The following is a 23,651-nucleotide window of genomic DNA, read 5'->3' as shown; positions in this document are numbered from 1 at the left end:
TAACAATATTAGGTTACACATGTTTGAATAACAACAATATTAGGTGTACACATGTTTGAATAATAACAATATTAAGTGTACACATGTTTGAAAAACAGCAATATTAGGTGTACACATGTTTGAATAATAACAACATTAGGTGTACTCGTGTTTCAATGATAACAATATTAGGTGTACACGTGTTTGAATAATAACAATATTAGGTGTACACATGTTTGAATGATAACAATAATAAGTGTACACATGTTTGAATAATAACAATATTAGGTGTACTTGTGTTTGAATAATAACAATATTAGGTGTACACATGTTTGAATAATAACAGTATTAGGTGTACACATGTTTGAATAATAACAATATTAGGTGTACTTGTGTTTGAATAATAACAATATTAGGTGTACTCGTGTTTGAATGATACCAATATTAGGTGTACTTGTGTTTGAATAATAACAATATTAGGTGTACACATGTTTGAATAATAACAATATTAAGTGTACTCGTGTTTGAATAATAACAATATTAGGTGTACTCGTGTTTGAATGATAACAATATTAAGAGTACACATGTTTGAATAATAACAATATTAAGTGTACTCGTGTTTGAATAATAACAATATTAGGTGTACTTGTGTTTGAAGACTAACAATATTAGGTGTACTCGTGTTTGAATGATAACAATATTAGGTGTACACATGTTTGAATAATAACAATATTAGGTGTACTTACGTTTGAATAAGTACAATATTAGGTGTACTCGTGTTTGAATAATAACAATATTAGGTGTACACATGTTTGAATAACAACAATATTAGATGTACACATGTTTAAATAATAACTATATTAGGTGTACTTATGTTTAAATAATAACAATATTAGGTGTACTCGTGTTTGAATAATAACAATATTACGTGTACACATGTTTGAATAATAACAATATTAAGTGTACACATGTTTGAATAATAACAACATTAGGTGTACTTATGTTTGAATAACAACAATATTAGGTGTACACATGTTTGAAAAATAACAATATTAGGTGTACTTGTGTTTGAATAATAACAATATTAGGTGTACACATGTTTAAATAACAACAATATTAATCGTACACATGTTTGAATAATAACAATATTAGGTGTACTTGTGTTTGAATAATAACAATATTAGGTGTACTCGTGTTTGAATGATAACAATATTAGATGTACTTGTGTTTGAATAATAACAATATTAGGTATACTTGTGTTTGAATAATAACAATATTAGGTGTACACATGTTTGAATAACAACAATATTAATTGTACACATGTTTGAATAATAACAATATTAGGTGTACTTATGTTTGATAATAACAATATTAGGTGTACTCGTGTTTGAATAATAACAATATTAGGTGTACTCGTGTTTGAATGATAACAATATTAGGTGTACTCGTGTTTGAATAATAACAATATTAGGTGTACACATGTTTGAATAATAACAATATTAGGTGTACACATGTTTGAATAATAACAATATTAGATGTACTTGTGTTTGAATAATAACAATATTAGGTGTACTTGTGTTTAAATAACAACAATATTAGGTGTACACACGTTTGAATAATAACAACATTAGGTGTACTTATGTTTGAATAACAACAATATTAGGTGTACACATGTTTGAATAATAACAATATTAGGTGTACTTGTGTTTCAATAATAACAATATTAGGTGTACTTGTGTTTGAATAATAACAATATTAGGTGTACACATGTTTGAATAACAACAATATTAATTGTACACATGTTTGAATAATAACAATATTAGGTGTACTTGTGTTTGAATAATAACAATATTAGGTGTACTCGTGTTTGAATGATACCAATATTAGGTGTACTTGTGTTTGAATAATAACAATATTAGATGTACACATGTTTGAATAATAACAATATTAGGTGTACTTGTGTTTGAATAATAACAATATTAGGTGTACACATGTTTGAATAACAACAATATTAATTGTACACATGTTTGAATAATAACAATATTAGGTGTACTTATGTTTGATAATAACAATATTAGGTGTACACATGTTTGAATAATAACAATATTAGGTGTACTTGTGTTTGAATAATAACAATATTAGGTGTACACATGTTTGAATAACAACAATATTAATTGTACACATGTTTGAATAATAACAATATTAGGTGTACTTATGTTTGATAATAACAATATTAGGTGTACTCGTGTTTGAATAATAACAATATTAGGTGTACTCGTGTTTGAATGATAACAATATTAGGTGTACTCGTGTTTGAATAATAACAATATTAGGTGTACACATGTTTGAATAATAACAATATTAGGTGTACACATGTTTGAATAATAACAATATTAGATGTACTTGTGTTTGAATAATAACAATATTAGGTGTACTTGTGTTTAAATAACAACAATATTAGGTGTACACACGTTTGAATAATAACAACATTAGGTGTACTTATGTTTGAATAACAACAATATTAGGTGTACACATGTTTGAATAATAACAATATTAGGTGTACTTGTGTTTGAATAATAACAATATTAGGTGTACTCGTGTTTGAATGATACCAATATTAGGTGTACTTGTGTTTGAATAATAACAATATTAGATGTACACATGTTTGAATAATAACAATATTAGGTGTACTTGTGTTTGAATAATAACAATATTAGGTGTACACATGTTTGAATAACAACAATATTAATTGTACACATGTTTGAATAATAACCATATTAGGTGTACTTATGTTTGATAATAACAATATTAGGTGTACTCGTGTTTGAATAATAACAATATTAGGTGTACTCGTGTTTGAATGATAACAATATTAGGTGTACTCGTGTTTGAATGCTAACAATATTAGGCGTACTCTTGTTTGAATGATAACAATATTAGGTGTACACATGTTTGAATAATAACAATATTAGGTGTACTCCTGTTTGAATAACAACAATATTAGGTGTACACACGTTTGAATAATAACAACATTAAGTGTACTCGTGTTTGAATGATAACAATATTAGGTGTACGCATGTTTGAATAATAACAACATTAGGTGTACTCGTGTTTGAGTAACAACAATATTAGGTGTACACACGTTTGAATAATATCAACTTTAAGTGTACTCGTGTTTGAATGATAACAATATTAGGTGTACACATGTTTGAATAATAACAACATTAGGTGTACTCGTGTTTGAATAACAACAATATTAGGTGTACACACGTTTGAATAATAACAACTTTAAGTGTACTCGTGTTTGAATGATAACAATATTAGGTGTACACATGTTTGAATAATAACAACATTAGGTGTACTCGTGTTTGAATAACAACAATATTAGGTGTACACACGTTTGAATAATAACAACTTTAAGTGTACTCGTGTTTGAATGATAACAATAATAAGTGTACACATGTTTGAATAACAACAATATTAGGTGTACTCGTGTTTGAATGATAACAATATTAGGTGTACACATGTTTGAATGATAACAATATTAGGTGTACTTATGTTTGAATAATAACAATATTAGGTGTACACATGTTTGAATAATAACAATATTAGATGTACTTGTGTTTGAATAATAACAATATTAGGTGTACTTGTGTTTAAATAACAACAATATTAGGTGTACACACGTTTGAATAATAACAACATTAGGTGTACTTATGTTTGAATAACAACAATATTAGGTGTACACATGTTTGAATAGTAACAATATTAGGTGTACTTGTGTTTCAATAATAACAATATTAGGTGTACTTGTGTTTGAATAATAACAATATTAGGTGTACACATGTTTGAATAACAACAATATTAATTGTACACATGTTTGAGTAATAACAATATTAGGTGTACTTGTGTTTGAATAATAACAATATTAGGTGTACTCGTGTTTGAATGATACCAATATTAGGTGTACTTGTGTTTGAATAATAACAATATTAGATGTACACATGTTTGAATAATAACAATATTAGGTGTACACATGTTTGAATAACAACAATATTAATTGTACACATGTTTGAATAATAACAATATTAGGTGTACTTATGTTTGATAATAACAATATTAGGTGTACACATGTTTGAATAATAACAATATTAGGTGTACTTGTGTTTGAATAATAACAATATTAGGTGTACACATGTTTGAATAACAACAATATTAATTGTACACATGTTTGAATAATAACAATATTAGGTGTACTTATGTTTGATAATAACAATATTAGGTGTACTCGTGTTTGAATAATAACAATATTAGGTGTACTCGTGTTTGAATGATAACAATATTAGGTGTACTCGTGTTTGAATAATAACAATATTAGGTGTACACATGTTTGAATAATAACAATATTAGGTGTACACATGTTTGAATAATAACAATATTAGATGTACTTGTGTTTGAATAATAACAATATTAGGTGTACACACGTTTGAATAATAACAACATTAGGTGTACACATGTTTGAATAATAACAATATTAGGTGTACACATGTTTGAATAATAACAATATTAGGTGTACACATGTTTGAATAATAACAATATTAGGTGTACACATGTTTGAATAATAACAATATTAGGTGTACACATGTTTGAATAATAACAATATTAGATGTACTTGTGTTTGAATAATAACAATATTAGGTGTACACATGTTTGAATAATAACAATATTAGATTACTTGTGTTTAAATAACAACAATATTAGGTGTACACACGTTTGAATAATAACAACATTAGGTGTACTTATGTTTGAATAACAACAATATTAGGTGTACACATGTTTGAATAATAACAATATTAGGTGTACTTGTGTTTGAATAATAACAATATTAGGTGTACTCGTGTTTGAATGATACCAATATTAGGTGTACTTGTGTTTGAATAATAACAATATTAGATGTACACATGTTTGAATAATAACAATATTAGGTGTACTTGTGTTTGAATAATAACAATATTAGGTGTACACATGTTTGAATAACAACAATATTAATTGTACACATGTTTGAATAATAACCATATTAGGTGTACTTATGTTTGATAATAACAATATTAGGTGTACTCGTGTTTGAATAATAACAATATTAGGTGTACTCGTGTTTGAATGATAACAATATTAGGTGTACTCGTGTTTGAATGCTAACAATATTAGGCGTACTCTTGTTTGAATGATAACAATATTAGGTGTACACATGTTTGAATAATAACAATATTAGGTGTACTCCTGTTTGAATAACAACAATATTAGGTGTACACACGTTTGAATAATAACAACATTAAGTGTACTCGTGTTTGAATGATAACAATATTAGGTGTACACATGTTTGAATAATAACAACATTAGGTGTACTCGTGTTTGAGTAACAACAATATTAGGTGTACACACGTTTGAATAATAACAACTTTAAGTGTACTCGTGTTTGAATGATAACAATATTAGGTGTACACATGTTTGAATAATAACAACATTAGGTGTACTCGTGTTTGAATAACAACAATATTAGGTGTACACACGTTTGAATAATAACAACTTTAAGTGTACTCGTGTTTGAATGATAACAATATTAGGTGTACACATGTTTGAATAATAACAACATTAGGTGTACTCGTGTTTGAATAACAACAATATTAGGTGTACACACGTTTGAATAATAACAACTTTAAGTGTACTCGTGTTTGAATGATAACAATAATAAGTGTACACATGTTTGAATAAAAACAATATTAGGTGTACTCGTGTTTGAATGATAACAATATTAGGTGTACACATGTTTGAATGATAACAACATTAGGTGTACTCCTGTTTGAATAACAACAATATTAGGTGTACACACATTTGAATAATAACAACATTAAGTGTACTCTTGTTTGAATGATAACAATATTAGGTGTACACACATTTGAATAATAACAATATTAGGTGTACTCGTGTTTGAATAATAACAATATTAGGTGTACATATGTTTGAATAATAACAATATTAAGTGTACTCGTGTTTGAATAATAACAATATTAGGTGTACTTGTGTTTGAAGAATAACAATATTAGGTGTTCTCGTGTTTGAATGATAACAATATTAGGTGTACACATGTTTGAATAATAACAATATTAGGTGTACTTATGTTTGAATAATAACAATATTAAGTGTACTCGTGCTTGAATAATAACAATATCAGGTGTACACATGTTTGAATAATAACAATATTAGGTGTACTTATGTTTGAATAATAACAATATTAAGTGTACTCGTGCTTGAATAATAACAATATCAGGTGTACACATGTTTGAATAATAACAATGTTAGGTGTACTTGAGTTTAAATAATAGCAATATGTTATTTTAATTTTCAAATATGACTTGAACAAATACAGAAAAGTATTGTTTTTAAGGCAATAATATCTGGTATTGTACATGCAGACCAATAATATCAGGTGTAGTATTTGTAAGACAATAATGGGCGGGGATAGCATGTAGAAGCCAATCATAGTCGGTTTTTTTCTTTGCGAGTATCTTTTACTAAAATATGGTGGTTAATACATAAAATTTCAGTGTGTAGGTAAAATACAAAGAGTAGTAAAGCAGGCCTGTATGTAAAGTTAATAAATTAAAAGTATTAGTGCGCAAAGTATATTTAATCTCAAAATTAATAATTAAGAATAAGAAAATAGGAAGTTATTGTTTTTTAAAAGACAAAATTTTTATTTGAGAGAGAGATATACACGAGTTTCTAATAAACTGAATCTAATACGACCATTAAAAATACGTAGCTTTAACGACTTTCAGGTACAATAACAGTTACAATTTGCGCCTGTGCATTTGAAATGATACGAAACCTGATTTATTCTTTGTTAGGTGCTTGATTAAAATATGAAGGTAGTCTGAGACTTAGCGTTATACATTAAATAATGTAGCTTCAGTAAAGGCTATGCCTAGTGGTTCAGTGGTAAGTCTGAGAACTTACAACATTACAATCGGGCTTAAATATTCATACGTAAATATCCCGAAGAAGGTGCAACATGGCCAGGTGGTTAAGGCGCTCGACCCGTAAGCTGTGGGTGGCAGGTTCGAATCCCCATCGCACCAAATATGCTCGTAATTTCAGCCGTGGGGCGTTATAATGTGACGGTCAATCCCACTATTCATTTGTAAAAGAGTAGTCCATGAGTTAGCGGTGGGTGGTGATTACTAGTTGCCTTCCCTGGAGTTTTACACGCCTCCCCCCCGCTAGTACAGCGGTATGTCTTCGGATTTACAACGCTAAGATCAGGGGTTCGATTCCCCTCGGTGGTCTCAGTAGATAGCCCAATGTGGCTTTGCTGAAAGAAAACACAAACACTAGTCTTACACTGGTAAATTGTGAACGTTTAGCGCAGATAGCCATCGTGTAGTTTTGCACAAAATTCAAAAAAACAAACATGCAAGTAATATTTTTTATGCCAAAATTAAAAATACTTTTACTCATCTCAAGTTTACTTTATGTAATCTCTAAAATCTCCTAATTTATCCAAGCTTGTAATAAGCTTTCTCATGGAAATGGAGCTTTTATTGTGAGTGGAAGTCATGATTATCTGTTCAGGACACAATTTTATACAATACGTGATTTAGTAGGTGTAAACCTTGACTTTCTATTGGTTATAGGTAATATATATAATTAAATATAAGAGAGAACTGTTAACAAATCCTGAAAGAGACGATGTGACAGATTGGTGTGGCAGGAGAAGTTTGGTTATCAATTTGACAACTCTGCCACCAATTGAAGACAAGAAAAATGATGGTTTGACAGAGCTGTTGTAATTTTATGGAAAGTAATTTACCTTTAATTTTACAGTTATTGTAGGACTGGTGGATAAAATAGACAAAAAGATTGCTTTGAATTCAATTTCTATTTTCCTTTTCCAGTTTTTTTTTTCTTCAGGTTTATGCTAAAGGCACCAAAAGGATATAAATGAACTTTTATATAAGCTATCCTTAGGCATTACATTTGAAATTTTATTGAGCATTCTGACTGGGCATGTTCTTGTGAAAAATGTAAAAGGCAACTTTTACATATTTGTTTCTAAAAGATTCTAACGTACAAATTTGCATCATTCTCAGTATGTGTAGGCTTAGTTTAGTGTAAGACTAACATTCCAGTTCAAACGTAATGTAAATTTAGTTATTTAAAAGTTTGTGGTTACCACCACGTGATCGTTTTCGCGGTAGACAGGAATGTGGCAATGATTTCATTAAATGTGGATTATTGATGAAAAGACAGAGAATTTTAAAATGAGCTTAAATTTAGAAGTATAGTCATTCCTTGTCTTGGGTGTCTTTGAACACTTACCCAGTCATTGAAGGCAACAAAACCATCAGTCAATAATTCTTTTATTGTGACCATCTTTTCACTTCACAACAAACCAAACATGTACATTGTTATAGTTATCGTCCTTATTTGGTTAAATCTTAGTTGTAGATAACACCTCCTTAGCAGCTGTTAACAACTTCTGAACAAACGGTCGATTTGTCACACGAATCTGTTAGACACCATCTTGTCGTTTCCTCTTTAACAAACAACGTTGGTAGTCCGTCTTTTTTCACCATAAACCTAATGGGGTAGTTACATTAGTAACTAATCGACCAACCCCAGCTAGGTGCGGGCGGAAATTCCTCCTTTGGGGACGGAATGCAAACGTCCAAATGCCAAGGGTACAGACAGACCATATGCAATGCTGTGTCACGATGTGCCTGTTAATCGTGCGACCCGTAGTTCGATACCAGGGAGAAGTGGCAAACTCTTGCATTCTCTTGTCTTGTTTTTACTTTAAGGAACTATAAAGTCGTGATGATTTTTAAACTTCAACAAGGTTATTGATAGTGACATAATTTTCATCGGAGTTTCGTAAGAAAATTAGTTGTTAGACAAACGTGATAAAAAGCAAAGACGAATGTATCATGTTACTTCGCCCATATTACACATGTCAGGATTCATGAGCGCGGCTGTGATACAACAATAAACACGCTGGTCTAGGTGTTATTTATAACATTATAAGCAGTGACTGTTGGGGCGTGAAATAAATTAAAGAAGTGAATTACGACTATTATCAGTTTGAGTTAAGCCATTTACAAATCAGATTTTTAATATAAGAATTAATAGAACAACATTATTTAAGATCAGTGATTTCAACGTCAATCATTTATTTAAATTTATTGTTAATAGTACTAGTATTTTGTGATTCTTTAACACTATTATCATTTTCAAGAATAGGCGAATGAGGAAGCTACTTCTATGATCATTGTCAACCGTTGGTAGTGTCCTAATTGCATTTCGTTCTAACAACAAGTCTCTCGCTGGGACAACGGTAAGTCTACGGATTCACAACCCTAAAATCAGGGGTTCGATCCTTTTCGGTGGACACAACAGATAGTCCGATGTGGAATTTTATAAAAAACACACACACACATTCTACCTACAGTGTAAATCTTAGCTGTGCAAAACCAATGTGCAGATGTGCTTTTATACTGGTGAAATAACGTGCGCAGAAAGGTTTGGTTTGAATTTAGCGCAAAGCTATCCGAGTGGTATCTGCGCTAGCCGTCCATAATTTAGCAATGTAAGGCAAGAGGGAAGGCAGCTAGTCATCACCACCCACAGCCAGCACTTGGGCTACTCTTTTACCAACGAATAGTGGGATCGACCGTTACATTATAACGCTCCCACGTCTGAAAGGGCGAGAATGTTTGGTGTGACGAAAATTCGAACCCGCGACAATCAGATTACGAGTCGAGTGCCTTAACCACCTGGCCATGCCGGGCCACGCGTAGAAAGGAGAGTTAACAACCAAATATTTATTTGGCCTATTCTGACATATCGATATGAGTTAAAAGCGATATCGAAACTGTTTGTTTTTAACAAATGTCGTGACGCAGGGAAACAAAAGAGTTAAGTAGGACATCTATCCTGTTTTCTATTGGAGTCGTCTAAAGTAACGGTGATAAGGTAGCTTTTAAAATTGAGGATTTTTAACAAAGGATTTACTTGTGTTTGCTTTGTCGTTAAATCTAAGTTATATATCAGGCTATCTAGACTATAGATAAGTATTAAAACACGATTCGTAACGTCATATGTTACCAGACTTAAAGCTGAGCCACTGGTAAGGTGAGAGGTTATATTATTTGACATTAAACACAAGGGTACAGAATGGTCTGTACTGTGCTGTCAGCACAGCAGGTATCGAAACCTAATTTTAGCATCATAAGTGCCCAGACTTAATACTGGATCACCGGTAGTTTAAATAAAAGCGGGTAAAGTATTTTAAAAAAAAACTGTAAAAACCTAACGTGCTAGAGAATATAAACCAGTTCCAGACGAGACAGCATCAACTAGCTATGATATGGTAATACTGCAAAACAAGGTACATAGTCAATAAAAGTTTACAAAACTTTGATACTTCGACTAGATTTCAACAAAAGTACAATAGCAATAGACTTAAAACAAATTGTTCGGTCACAATCTCTTAGACACTTAAGGCTATGGAGTGTGGCCAATAAAGGACTTTCAATTTGATCAGGCACGCCTCAAAAGACATGCTAAACGTAAAACTCTACATAATTGAATACACGGTCGAGGATGAATCCTCGGCAAATAACATTAAGCTTTAGCGTGTTGGGGGAAGTGTGCCAAGAAATCTTTATGTATATTTCATAAGCAGATTTAACTAAAAGAAGTTAGTGGATATCCCTCAGTAGGCGGCACTAAATCAAAACCTTGAAGAACTGATACTGAAATCAGGAAGCAGCAGTTCAAAGAAAGAGATAACTGAGCAGTTGATGTGTGGTTAAGAGAGAGGATGCGTGTTGTCATTAACAACATATGATTTCTATAGAAATTGGATAATAAAATATATACTTTTTATTCCAGTAGGATCTAGGCTAACGATAAAGGTATCTGTAAACGTAGACATAGTGGTGAAGCAACCCTAATGGATGAATCTTAGAAAGAAATACAACGGTCACTTCAAAGGTTTCTTGATACAGGTAAAAACAGTAGACCCAGAATAAATGTCAACAAACTTATTACAACGGTGACGCCACGATCTGAGGTTTGTTAATAAAGGAAAAGTGACCTACACCCTCTGGAACAAGTGACATTTGGAATATGGCAAATGATGGATATTAGCCACACCACAAAGGTAAACTAATGAGCAAATTCTGGAATGAGCAAAGACAAATGTTGGACATATGTAGCAAACGGAAGATACGCGGTTTGGGAGGTATAATTAGATTTGAGGGAAGGTTGACAGAGATCGTGATGGGTGGAATCGAAGGAAGAAAAGCTAGAAGCAGGCAGACACTTAATGACCTTTGAAACTGAATGAACTCAATGACCTTTGAAATGTGAAGCTTGAATTAGAAAATTTGTGCTGGCACCAAGGAACAGAGAACAGTAGAAAATGTTGATCTAGAATTGATTGATTATTGATTATTGATCACCTACAAATTTGTCTGTTTAAAATAAAATCACCGGATATTTCTCAGACATCAGAGTTTAACGATAATTTTGCAGCTCAAGGTCTGAAACAGCTGATATTTTCTTTGATAGTTAATATCACAATGATCGGTTTCGAGACATGGTGCTATCAGATAACACGTTCTTCTGTAGATGTGTTATAAGAGTGATAATGAAACCCGATATTCGGCTAAGAGAAACTGCTTAGGCCAGTGAACGCAATGGACTGGTTTCCTTCTCTTTCTGATCCTGGCCTGGCCTGGCCAAGCGCATAAGGCGTGCGACTCGTAATCCGAGGGTCGCGGGTTCGCGCCCGCGTAGCGCTAAACATGCTCGCCCTCCCAGCCGTGGGGGCGTATAATGTGACGGTCAATCCCACTATTCGTTGGTAAAAGAGTAGCCCAAGAGTTGGTGGTGGGTGGTGATGACTAGCTGCCTTCCCTCTAGTCTTACACTACTAAATTAGGGACGGCTAGAACAGATAGCCCTCGAGTAGCTTTGTGCGAAATTCCAAAACAAACAAACAAACAAACTTTCTGATCCCAAGACAAAAATTATGAAAGGTTAGTCTTAGATGACAGTGATTTTTAAAATGTCTGTTTAGCTTACAGTGTGCTTACGGTAACATTTCAATGAACAAACAAATGCGTAGCAAAAAAAGAAAGGTTAGACTATTCCATCCACGTGGTTGCGTTTAAAGCAGTAACTAAGTAACTATTTCAGTAGCTAAGTTTCTTTATATATTATAAATCTTGTTTTTTTCCTAACTCAAAACATCACTCATGGGATCAGTGGTTAGTTTTCGTACTTAAATCAAAAATACATGGTTTAATTCCCGCTGTAGAAAGACCGCAGATAGCCCACTTCGTAGTTTCATGCTAGAAAATAAAAAAATAGCAAATTTCTTAAATCATTGACTTTGTGGAAATATTAAGCTTTCTTCTAATAAAATGGTACAATATAGATGTGGCGAGGTTTCTATTTTCTTGTAAACATCAGTGTGGCAAAGTATTAGTTCAGGAAGATAAATGATTTATTTATTTCTATGCCCAACTCGTGTCTGAGTTACAATATGACTTCTTTCTTTTTTTTTTGGAGAAACGAAAATGAAACCTTTGCCTTCCGTACGTGCAATTCCCTTTAAAAAATACGAGAAATTTGTGCACGCTGACGCTCACAAAACTAGCAAGCGGTTGCTGTCTTTGATCCTGAAGAAATTCTTGCGAATGAAGATTTTTTTTTTTTTTCACATTCGAATGACTTTCGCCTATCTCTCTGCAAAGAACAAAAATGCAGAGAATTTTTCCACGACCGTTGCAGCAGCATCTGACGAGACCGGCCACTTGTCAACGACGTCCTTGTTTGAATAAAATTACCAACACATTCCACATCTACTCTGGTCCAGCCTCGCTTGTGACACGGAGCTAACAAAAGCGCTGATAAGAAGCCAGGTGTGACAACGACCCGGGCGGCAGGAGAAGGTTGCCTGGTTAATGAGAAAACCGAGAAGTAGGCGAGCTTCGAACGCGGCTACATGGCCGCAACAAAGCCGATAGTGTTTCGGAGTGGAGGCCCGGTTTGATCTTATCATAGGTCGTGGTTACTTCCACCGATAAGGCAGCTAGCTAGCTGAATATCCGCATTTGAAGACCGTTCGCTGGGCTTTCATGGCCCATTACCTAAGCAGCGCTATGCAAGATCGGCTTTCTCTTCCACCACGTCATATAAAAACCTTTCGCATCACTTTATACAAGCGATACACGCTTTCATTATCAGTCGACTACAGTCTACCACCGATATGTCCACCATTTGTGTAACATCAGTATTAGTAACACCTTTCCTAAGAGAAAAATAAGACTTGTTCATGGAAGAACAAATCTGTGTCAGCTCTGAGTTTCGATATATATTGGCCTACGTTATGAACCTCAAACAGTCAGTATAAGTTAACTTAGGTTATTAACTTTAAACACTCAGTATAAGTTGACTTAGGTTATTAACTTTAAACACTGTCATCAGTAGTAACTTACGTTATCGATTTTAAACATTCTCAGAAGTAACGTACGTTATCGACCTTAAATACTGTCAGCACTAGTAACTTACGTTATTAACCTTACACAATGTCAGCACTAGTAACTTACGTTATTAACCTTACACAATGTCAGCACTAGTAACTTACGTTATTAACCTTAAACAATGTCAGCACTAGTAACGTACGTTATTAACCTTACACAATGTCAGCACTAGTAACTTACGTTATTAACCTTACACAATGTCAGCAGTAGTAACTTACGTTATTAGCTTTACACAATGTCAGCACTAGTATCTTACGTTATTAACCTTACACAATGTCAGCACTAGTAACTTACGTTATTAACCTTACACAATGTCAGCACTAGTAACTTACGTTATTAACCTTACACAATGTCAGCAGTAGTAACTTACGTTATTAACCTTACACAATGTCAACAATAGTAACTTACGTTATTACCTTACACAATGTCAGCACTAGTAACTTACGTTATTAGCTTTACACAATGTCAGCACTAGTAACTTACGATATTAACCTTACACAATGTCAGCACTAGTAACTTACGTTATTAACCTTACACAATGTCAGCACTAATAACTTACGTTATTAACCTATACACAATGTCAACAGTAGTAACTTACGTTATTAACCTTACACAATGTCAGCACTAGTAACTTACGTTATTAACCTTACACAATGTCAGCAGTAGTAACTTACGTTATTAGCTTTACACAATGTCAGCACTAGTAACTTACGTTATTAACCTTACACAATGTCAACAATAGTAACTTACGTTATTACCTTACACAATGTCAGCACTAGTAACTTACGTTATTAGCTTTACCCAATGTCAACACTAGTAACTTACGTTATTAACCTTACACAATGTCAGCACTAGTAACTTACGTTATTAACCTTACACAATGTCAGCACTAATAACTTACGTTATTAACCTATACACAATGTCAACAGTAGTAACTTACGTTATTAACCTTACACAATGTCAGCACTAGTAACTTACGTTATTAACCTTACACAATGTCAGCAGTAGTAACTTACGTTATTAGCTTTACACAATGTCAGCACTAGTAACTTACGTTATTAACCTTACACAATGTCAGCACTAGTAACTTACGTTATTAACCTTACACAATGTCAGCACTAGTAACTTACGTTATTAACCTTATACAATGTCAGCACTAGTAACTTACGTTATTAACCTTACACAATGTCAGCGCTAGTAACTTACGTTATTAACCTTACACAATGTCAGCACTAGTAGCATATGGTATTAACCTTACACAATGTCAGCGCTAGTAACTTACGTTATTAACCTTAAACAATGTCAGCACTAGTAACGTACGTTATTAACCTTACACAATGTCAGCACTAGTAACTTACGTTATTAACCTTACATGATGTCAGCAGTAGTAACTTACGTTATTAGCTTTACACAATGTCAGCACTAGTATCTTACGTTATTAACCTTACACAATGTCAGCACTAGTAACTTACGTTATTAACCTTACACAATGTCAGCACTAGTAACTTACGTTATTAACCTTACACAATGTCAGCAGTAGTAACTTACGTTATTAACCTTACACAATGTCAACAATAGTAACTTACGTTATTAACCTTACACAATGTCAACAATAGTAACTTACGTTATTAACCTTACACAATGTCAGCACTAGTAACTTACGTTATTAGCTTTACACAATGTCAGCACTAGTAACTTACGTTATTAACCTTACAAAATGTCAACAATAGTAACTTACGTTATTAACCTTACACAATGTCAACAGTAGTAACTTACGTTATTAACCTTACACAATGTCAGCACTAGTAACTTACGTTATTAACCTTAAACAGTGTCAGCACTAGTAACTTACGTTATTAACCTTACACAATGTCAGCACTAGTAACTTACGTTATTAACCTTACACAATGTCAGCACTAGTAACTTACGTTATTAATCTTAAACAGTGTCAGCACTAGTAACTTACGTTATCAGCCTTAGACAACATTGTCAGTAGTAGTAACTTGTGATATCAATTTTAAGCAGTGGCAACGGTAGTAATCTGTAATATCAATATTTAACCCGCATCACAGTTGTAGTAACATACGTTATTAGCCTTCAACAACATGCCAACAGAAAGATCTCTTTACACGGATAACTCAGATTACACGTTTGTTTGGAAAGCACGACAATGAATATTCAGAAATATGAAGCGAAATATAAGTCCAAGCTGCTACCTTTACTGCATCCAACCAAAGTCTAGAATCCAACAAATCGCAGGCTTGGTTTTATTATAAAGCGTGACGTAGTAGGATTTTCCTCACTGAGCGATGTGAGAACTGAAGGATTAACTGACATAACCAATTCTAAATATTTAAAGAAGTACATCCTAACAAAATTCAAGTCCGCGAAGTACGCATATTAAATAATTTACTGATGTTACAACATGTCATTTTTAACTATTTTGATTCAACGAATGTATATTTCGGCTCGAAAATAATTACTTTTGATTGTGAAGGTATATAAACTAAAACGTGCGAACGTGTTACTTCTATGAGATAGTTTTACATGAGTATGAATTCGAATCGCGTGATGGTAGTCCATTACTAGAACGATAAGGTCGACAATTTCAGTTTTATTTTATATTTTTAACCCAATTTTTTGGATAAACAGGACTCTAAAAGGTCTGCCTTATACTCCATAAATTTTCGTAAGTTTAGATAAGAATGCTAGACTGTTTTACTTTTAATTATTTGATTTTGACGAATCTGAAAATCAAAAACGTTTGTTTTTTAATTTCGCGCAAAGTTGCACGCGAGCTATCAGCGCTGATAAAAAGGACTCCAAGATACTCACTTGATAAATAGTTAAAGCGAACTGGTTTCTTGTTTCTTGAGCGATATATACACAAATTTTATTTGTAATGACTCTATGGAATAATAAAGATTACTTTCGAATAAGCTACAACTTGGCTTAATGTTCTTACAATGGCTTTCGTTTCACACCAGGCGATCGAAAAACTTCAACAATAATAATATTGAAATCACAACAACATACACACTTTTTATATACGTCATTGAAAGCAAGTCTAAGTAAGGGAAAAATGTAATAGAAAGTTAGAAGTTAATAGAAAGATTTCTGTCTCGCTCTTTACGTTTTCTATAGCATTCGGCCTGGGCGTAAATAGAAACATCAGTTTTCAACGCATTATAAATTTTAAGGCGTTAACTTTTCGTCGGATTAAATACACCTAAAAATAAGGCCTACGCTTTCTACGACATTAGATTAAATACACATATAAACGAGGCCTACGCTTCTACGACGTTAGAATGATTTAAAGTTGAACAGGTGTTTTGTATGTAATCTCAAACGTGAAGAACGTGCCAGTAGTTGTTAAAATAAATTATTGTAGAACAAACTTGAAACTTTATTGCGATCACACGAAACGTTTGTTATTCGGGTTTCATTCGGGACGTACGTTGTTGTACAATCTTCACGTGGTGATTTACCTATCGTATTTTAGTTACATACGACCAAGTGAAGAATAAAATTTGAAATATTATCCGTAAATTTTCCAACGAAGTTTTACCTTAGTTACTTGTCATCCATCTTCAGATTAATGCAGTTTCAACAAATAAGAGTGTGGTTTATTTCTAACTTACCTTGTTGATGTCGGTGCAGCGTTATGTAGTTTAACACTTACCTATGATAAAATATGAGTGTGGATTAGGCCAGACTTGTTTGTGTTAGTGCAATATGAAGTACTTTACGATTAAGTAGTGATCAATGTGGCTGAGGCCTAACTTACCTTGTCGATGACAAAAGACGTGTTTGACTTACCTTGTCGTGGTGGTGCAACGTGAAGTATTTTATTTATCATAAAAGATATTAGTGTGGTTTAGGCCTAATTTGCTGATGTTGGTGCAACGTGAAGTACCTTGACAGTTATCTATGGTAAAAGATATGAATTTTGGATTTAAGGTAAACTTAACTTGTTAATATTAATAATTTACAATTACACAAGTTATATATTGTTAAGAATACCGAAACGAACCATTCACGGTTTGTTTAGAATAGTAGGAGGTGCATTTTGCCTCCCGCTAGTACAGCGGTAAGTCTACGGATTTATAACGCTAAAATCAGGGGTTTGACTCCCCTCGGTAGGCTCAGCAGATAACTCGATGTGGCTTTGCTATAAGAAAACACACACAGCTGCATTTTAAAAATCACGGTTTGTGAAAGGAAATGAAATAACGGGAAAAAGTCAAAATTTTGGCTTGTAAAAATAAGTAACATTTTATTTACATACCATAAATAACTATCTACACGTTGACAACATAAATTATATATGATAATATCACACTTACACTAGTGTGCAAGAAAAAGGGAACATTTTAAAAAACGTATTTTTAAATAATAAACTAAGGTAATCTAACAAAAACATTTAATTCGGTCATTTATTGACAATGTATTACATGCACAGATTTAAAACACCTTAGATAATATTGTGACACTACATGTATATTTACTGTTTTTAATATCGATTATTAAGACGGGTATTCCAGCTGACACCACGAGGAAAGTCTGCCACAGTTTTACGGTAAGAAGTAACACGCAACTTGCGGAGATGTAAAATTTATCTCAAGACGGCTGGTACGGATATTACATCTTTTATTAAAATAAAGCAAAGAACAACGTATTGACCTTCTTAGGTCATCTTCAGCTTAAGATGTTCTCTGCTGTATGTTAATAAAAGTTTTTATACCCATACCAGCCGTCTTGAGATAAATTTTTACTTCAAGTGGGGTTTCTCGTCGTCACAAAGTTGCGAAGATGTTCTTGTAGTTACACATACAGTCGACGAACTCTTCATTGAGGTGGTTACCAATAGCACCCTGCTGTATAGTGGTGTATAATTGATTTAAAATATTTTTGTTTTATTACTTTAATTATTTATGGTGTTTAATTTTTCCTGGTCAAAATTGTGACTTTTTGTGACTTTATTTCCCAGATTCTTAAAAATTCGGTACAGCAACAGAAAATTACGGTTAAGGAATTTTGTCACTGCTATGTTGCAGGTTGTTAGGCTTAGATGTGAAAATATCATTTATATTGTTCGATTATGACAATAAAATTAGTTTAATATATATACCTTAAACGTCATGACATCACAGATAAATCATAGTAGGTTCATCTGTAGTGTGCTCAGAATTTTAACTGTTTAGTTTGACAGTATATTAAAGTACCAATTTATTATTTGTAGGGTATTCTAACCTCCTCTGGACTTTTATAGTAAAATGACCCCATACTGAACTTCGGTGAGGTCATTCTGGTTCGAAAAGTTCTTTCAAGCTGTGTGGTTTGGCCACGAAACTCTTTTGATTGACGAATGGTTGAGCACTGAGCATGTGATGCGAGTAGCGTGAATTTAGATTTCACATTTCATTTGATAACGTAGTATATAATTAAAAAAAGTGCATGATATTAACAAAAATTACACTTTCACTCATAAACGAATCAATGTATAAAACACGATCACGTGCGTGTATTTTTCTTATAGCAAAGCCACATCTGGCTATCTGCTCTGTCTGTAAACATACTGCTGTCCCAGCATGATGACTTAACTTATACAAAATAAACTGGTCCGGCATTGCCTGGTGGGTTAAGGCACTCGACTCGTAATCCGAGGGTCGCGGGTTCGGATCCCCGTCACACCAAACGTGCTCGCCCTTTCAGCCGTGAGGACGTTATAATGTGATGGTCAATTCCACTATTCGTTGGTAAAAGAGTAGCCCAAGTGTTGGCGGTGGGTGGTGATGACTAGCTGCTTTCCCTCTAATCTTACACTGCCAAATTAGGGACGGCTGGCGCAGATAGCCCTCGTGTAACTTTGGGCGAAATTCAAAACAAAACAAACTAGATTGTCTCAAAAATCGTGAATATTTGTCAAGTGGTAAGTTATTAAGAAATTGTTCTCACATGATGTACTATTGAATGAACGGTTTGCATTCTGTGCTAAATACAGTTAGCAAGCTAACCAGAGTATCGGTGTGGATTATAGTAATCTGAGGGGCAAACAGTAGTATGATAATAGTAATCTGAGGGGCAAACAGTAGTATGGTAATAGTAATCTGAGGGGCAAACAGTAGTATGGTAATAGCAATCAAAGATCTAAGCTGTCGTGTGATAATGGTAATTAAAGGTGCTAACTGAAGTTTGGTAATGGTAATCAAAAGGACAAATTGTAGTATGGTAATGGTAATCAAAGGTCAAAGCTATAGTGTGGTAATTGTAATGAAAGGTTTAAACTGTAGTGTGATAAAAGTGATATTTAAACTGCAATATGATAATGTTCACCAAAGGTTTAGACTGTAGTGTGATAATGGTAATGAAAGGTTTAAACTGTAGTGTGATAATGGTAATGAAAGGTTTAAACTGTAGTGTGGTAATGGTAATGAAAGGTTTAAACTGTAGTGTGGTAATGGTAATGAAAGGTTTAAACTGTAGTGTGGTAATGGTAATGAAAGGTTTAAACTGTAGTGTGGTAATGGTAATGAAAGGTTTAAACTGTAGTGTGGTAATGGTAATATTTAAACTGTAGTGTGATAATGGTAATGAAAGGTTTAAACTGTAGTGTGGTAATGGTAATGAAAGGTTTAAACTGTAGTGTGGTAATGGTAATATTTAAACTGTAGTGTGATAATGGTAATGAAAGGTTTGAACTGTAGTGTGATAAAGGTGATATTTAAACTGTAGTGTGGTAATGGTAATGAAAGGTTTAAACTGTAGTGTGATAATGGTAATGAAAGGTTTAAACTGTAGTGTGGTAATGGTAATGAAAGGTTTAAACTGTAGTGTGGTAATGGTAATATTTAAACTGTAGTGTGATAATGGTAATGAAAGGTTTGAACTGTAGTGTGATAAAGGTGATATTTAAACTGTAGTGTGGTAATGGTAATGAAAGGTTTGAACTGTAGTGTGATAAAGGTGATATTTAAACTGTAGTGTGATAATGGTAATGAAAGGTTTGAACTGTAGTGTGATAAAGGTGATATTTAAACTGTAGTGTGGTAATGGTAATGAAAGGTTTAAACTGTAGTGTGGTAATGGTAATGAAAGGTTTAAACTGTAGTGTGGTAATGGTAATATTTAAACTGTAGTGTGATAATGGTAATGAAAGGTTTAAACTGTAGTGTGGTAATGGTAATGAAAGGTTTAAACTGTAGTGTGGTAATGGTAATATTTAAACTGTAGTGTGGTAATGGTAATGAAAGGTTTAAACTGTAGTATGATAAAGGTGATATTTAAACTGCAATATGATAATGTTCACCAAAGGTTTAGACTGTAGTGTGGTAATGGTAATGAAAGGTTTAGACTGTAGTGTGGTAATGGTAATGAAAGGTTTAGACTGTAGTGTGGTAATGGTAATGAAAGGTTTAAACTGTAGTGTGATAATGGTAATGAAAGGTTTAAACTGTAGTGTGGTAATGGTAATATTTAAACTGTAGTGTGATAATGGTAATGAAAGGTTTAAACTGTAGTGTGGTAATGGTAATGAAAGGTTTAAACTGTAGTGTGGTAATGGTAATATTTAAACTGTAGTGTGGTAATGGTAATGAAAGGTTTAAACTGTAGTGTGATAAAGGTGATATTTAAACTGTAGTGTGATAATGGTAATGAAAGGTTTAGACTGTAGTGTGGTAATGGTAATGAAAGGTTTAGACTGTAGTGTGGTAATGGTAATGAAAGGTTTAGACTGTAGTGTGATAATGGTAATGAAAGGTTTAAACTGTAGTGTGATAAAGGTGATATTTAAACTGTAGTGTGGTAATGGTAATGAAAGGTTTAAACTGTAGTGTGATAAAGGTGATATTTAAACTGTAGTGTGATAATGGTAATGAAAGGTTTAAACTGTAGTGTGATAAAGGTGATATTTAAACTGTAGTGTGATAATGGTAATGAAAGGTTTAAACTGTAGTGTGATAATGGTAATGAAAGGTTTAAACTGTAGTGTGATAAAGGTGATATTTAAACTGTAGTGTGATAATGGTAATGAAAGGTTTAAACTGTAGTGTGGTAATGGTAATATTTAAACTGTAGTGTGATAATGGTAATGAAAGGTTTAAACTGTAGTGTGATAATGGTAATGAAAGGTTTAAACTGTAGTGTGATAAAGGTGATATTTAAACTGTAGTGTGGTAATGGTAATATTTAAACTGTAGTGTGATAATGGTAATGAAAGGTTTAAACTGTAGTATGATAAAGGTGATATTTAAACTGCAATATGATAATGTTCACCAAAGGTTTAGACTGTAGTGTGGTAATGGTAATGAAAGGTTTGAACTGTAGTGTGGTAATGGTAATGAAAGGTTTAAACTGTAGTGTGGTAATGGTAATGAAAGGTTTAGACTGTAGTGGAAAGGGGACACACTGTCCATCTTGTTTAACCTCTTCCCTCAACTTTGTAAAAGGGAAGCTGAACGTTTGGAGCAAATGGGTGCTCGAGTCAACAACGTACCTCGTACTCGCATCCCTCTGTTGGAAAATATTGAACCAACAAATAATCAAAATAATTAACGATTAACACTCGGTAAATTCTACAAACATACCACTGGGGTAAATGGGTAAATATTACTGGGGTAAATAAGTAAAAGTTGTCTCATTAAATCGGTTTTTAACTTCCATAATATACACCTATCCTTTAGAACATCATAATAAACTCTAAGATGTCTACGTTTATACTCGTAGTCCAAATCCAGTTATTGTAGTACGTAAGTATAACAACGAAATACTATGGTTTACAACAGACACGATAAGATAAACTTTAAGCTATAATACCCAAACTGCTAACACTAGACTGGGCGCTTACCGTTTCGGCTCAGACCGTTTTTACTATTCGCGCACTTCCGACCGAAGCTTAAACGTGATAGGAAATCACTCAGTGTGATTAAAACGTACGACGTTGCTGTGTATCCTAAATCAAGGTAAGCAAACATTCGATATGAATATACGAAATCTTCAAACTGATTATAGTACATCGTAGGCTATTCGAGTAACGTTGAGTTCGTGACAGCTGATACGTGGTTAATAGTAAAAAAAATGTTGTGGTAAGATTAGATGTACAGACGACATTAAAAACGTTAAGACTTGGCGTATACAGGACGAATTTAAAAGATTAACACGGCGACTCGATTCAAGAATCTAAAAATAAAATAGACGAAATAAAAAATCGGGTCCTTCATGTGCTAGTTCCGTTGATTTATCGGAACACTCATCCGGCATGTTGATCGGCCGACATTAGCGTCATAATCGGCCGTGGGGTATCGTTCTAGACTTAGAGGTAATAGGAACCTCCCACTCCGTCGACAGGCACAGTCCCCGCCCAACAGTCAGCTACTAGGGCGGAAGAAAAAGAGGCAGACATTAGTCGAGATTGATCCTTGACCCTCCACGGAACAGCACAGAATCATCGGTTCAAACTTGTGCGGGAGTCGATTTCTCTTCAATTTTGTAAAACAGACTGATAGTTTTAGTAGCTAAGAGGACGCTCGTTATCAACGTACGTACACACATACCTGTCCCTCTATATTTCACGTTTGAACTAAAGCGATATCCACAGTACTGAACGCTCCGGTTGTTACGGTAGATCTTGTTTGTTAAAACGCACATCGAGTTTTTCCCGCAATCGAGTAGCTAAGCCTAGGGCTTCAAACGTTACAAACATTACCGGTTTTGAAATCATTGAATCAGAGCTGAATTAACTTAAAGTTTATCGACAAATACTCGAAATTTGAACCACTGGGCGAAGATTGTTAAGTGCTGAAGACGAGTGGCCCGTACGATAGTCACGAACAGCCCGCAAGATAGTCACGAAGAAGCTGGTAAGTTAGTTTGTTTAAAGTATGGTTCGATAAAAAAAAAAAACCTAGTCTCCTAACACATACGGCTATGAGCCTAGAATTTACTGAATTTTGTTTCATAAGACGAATGTTGAAACCTTCTGAATAACGTTAGGGTTAGAGACTGTGTGGAGAAACATCAAAGATACGTAGAACCTACAGCGCCTCACTGAGTCCATTC

At 33.4% G+C, this 23,651-nt stretch overlaps 1 protein-coding gene across 2 annotated transcripts in view; it reads left to right on the top strand.

Annotated features, from left to right (window-relative positions):
* LOC143248681 (uncharacterized) overlaps positions 1-23,651 on the top strand; it is a 78,078-nt gene that overhangs the window by 22,431 nt on the left and 31,996 nt on the right. The window contains exon 1 of one of the 2 annotated variants that reach the window (XM_076497288.1): positions 22,848-23,452. The exons of the other annotated variant lie outside the window; for it this stretch is intronic. The gene's annotated coding sequence lies outside the window, so the exon portion shown is untranslated. Of the gene's footprint in view, positions 1-22,847; positions 23,453-23,651 lie in introns of those variants that run through there. 2 annotated transcript variants of the gene reach the window in all.

The sequence above is a fragment of the Tachypleus tridentatus genome, chromosome 4 (genome assembly GCF_004210375.1).
Source record: "Tachypleus tridentatus isolate NWPU-2018 chromosome 4, ASM421037v1, whole genome shotgun sequence".
NCBI lineage: Eukaryota > Metazoa > Arthropoda > Merostomata > Xiphosura > Limulidae > Tachypleus > Tachypleus tridentatus.
This window is presented reverse-complemented; position numbering and strand designations above follow the sequence as displayed.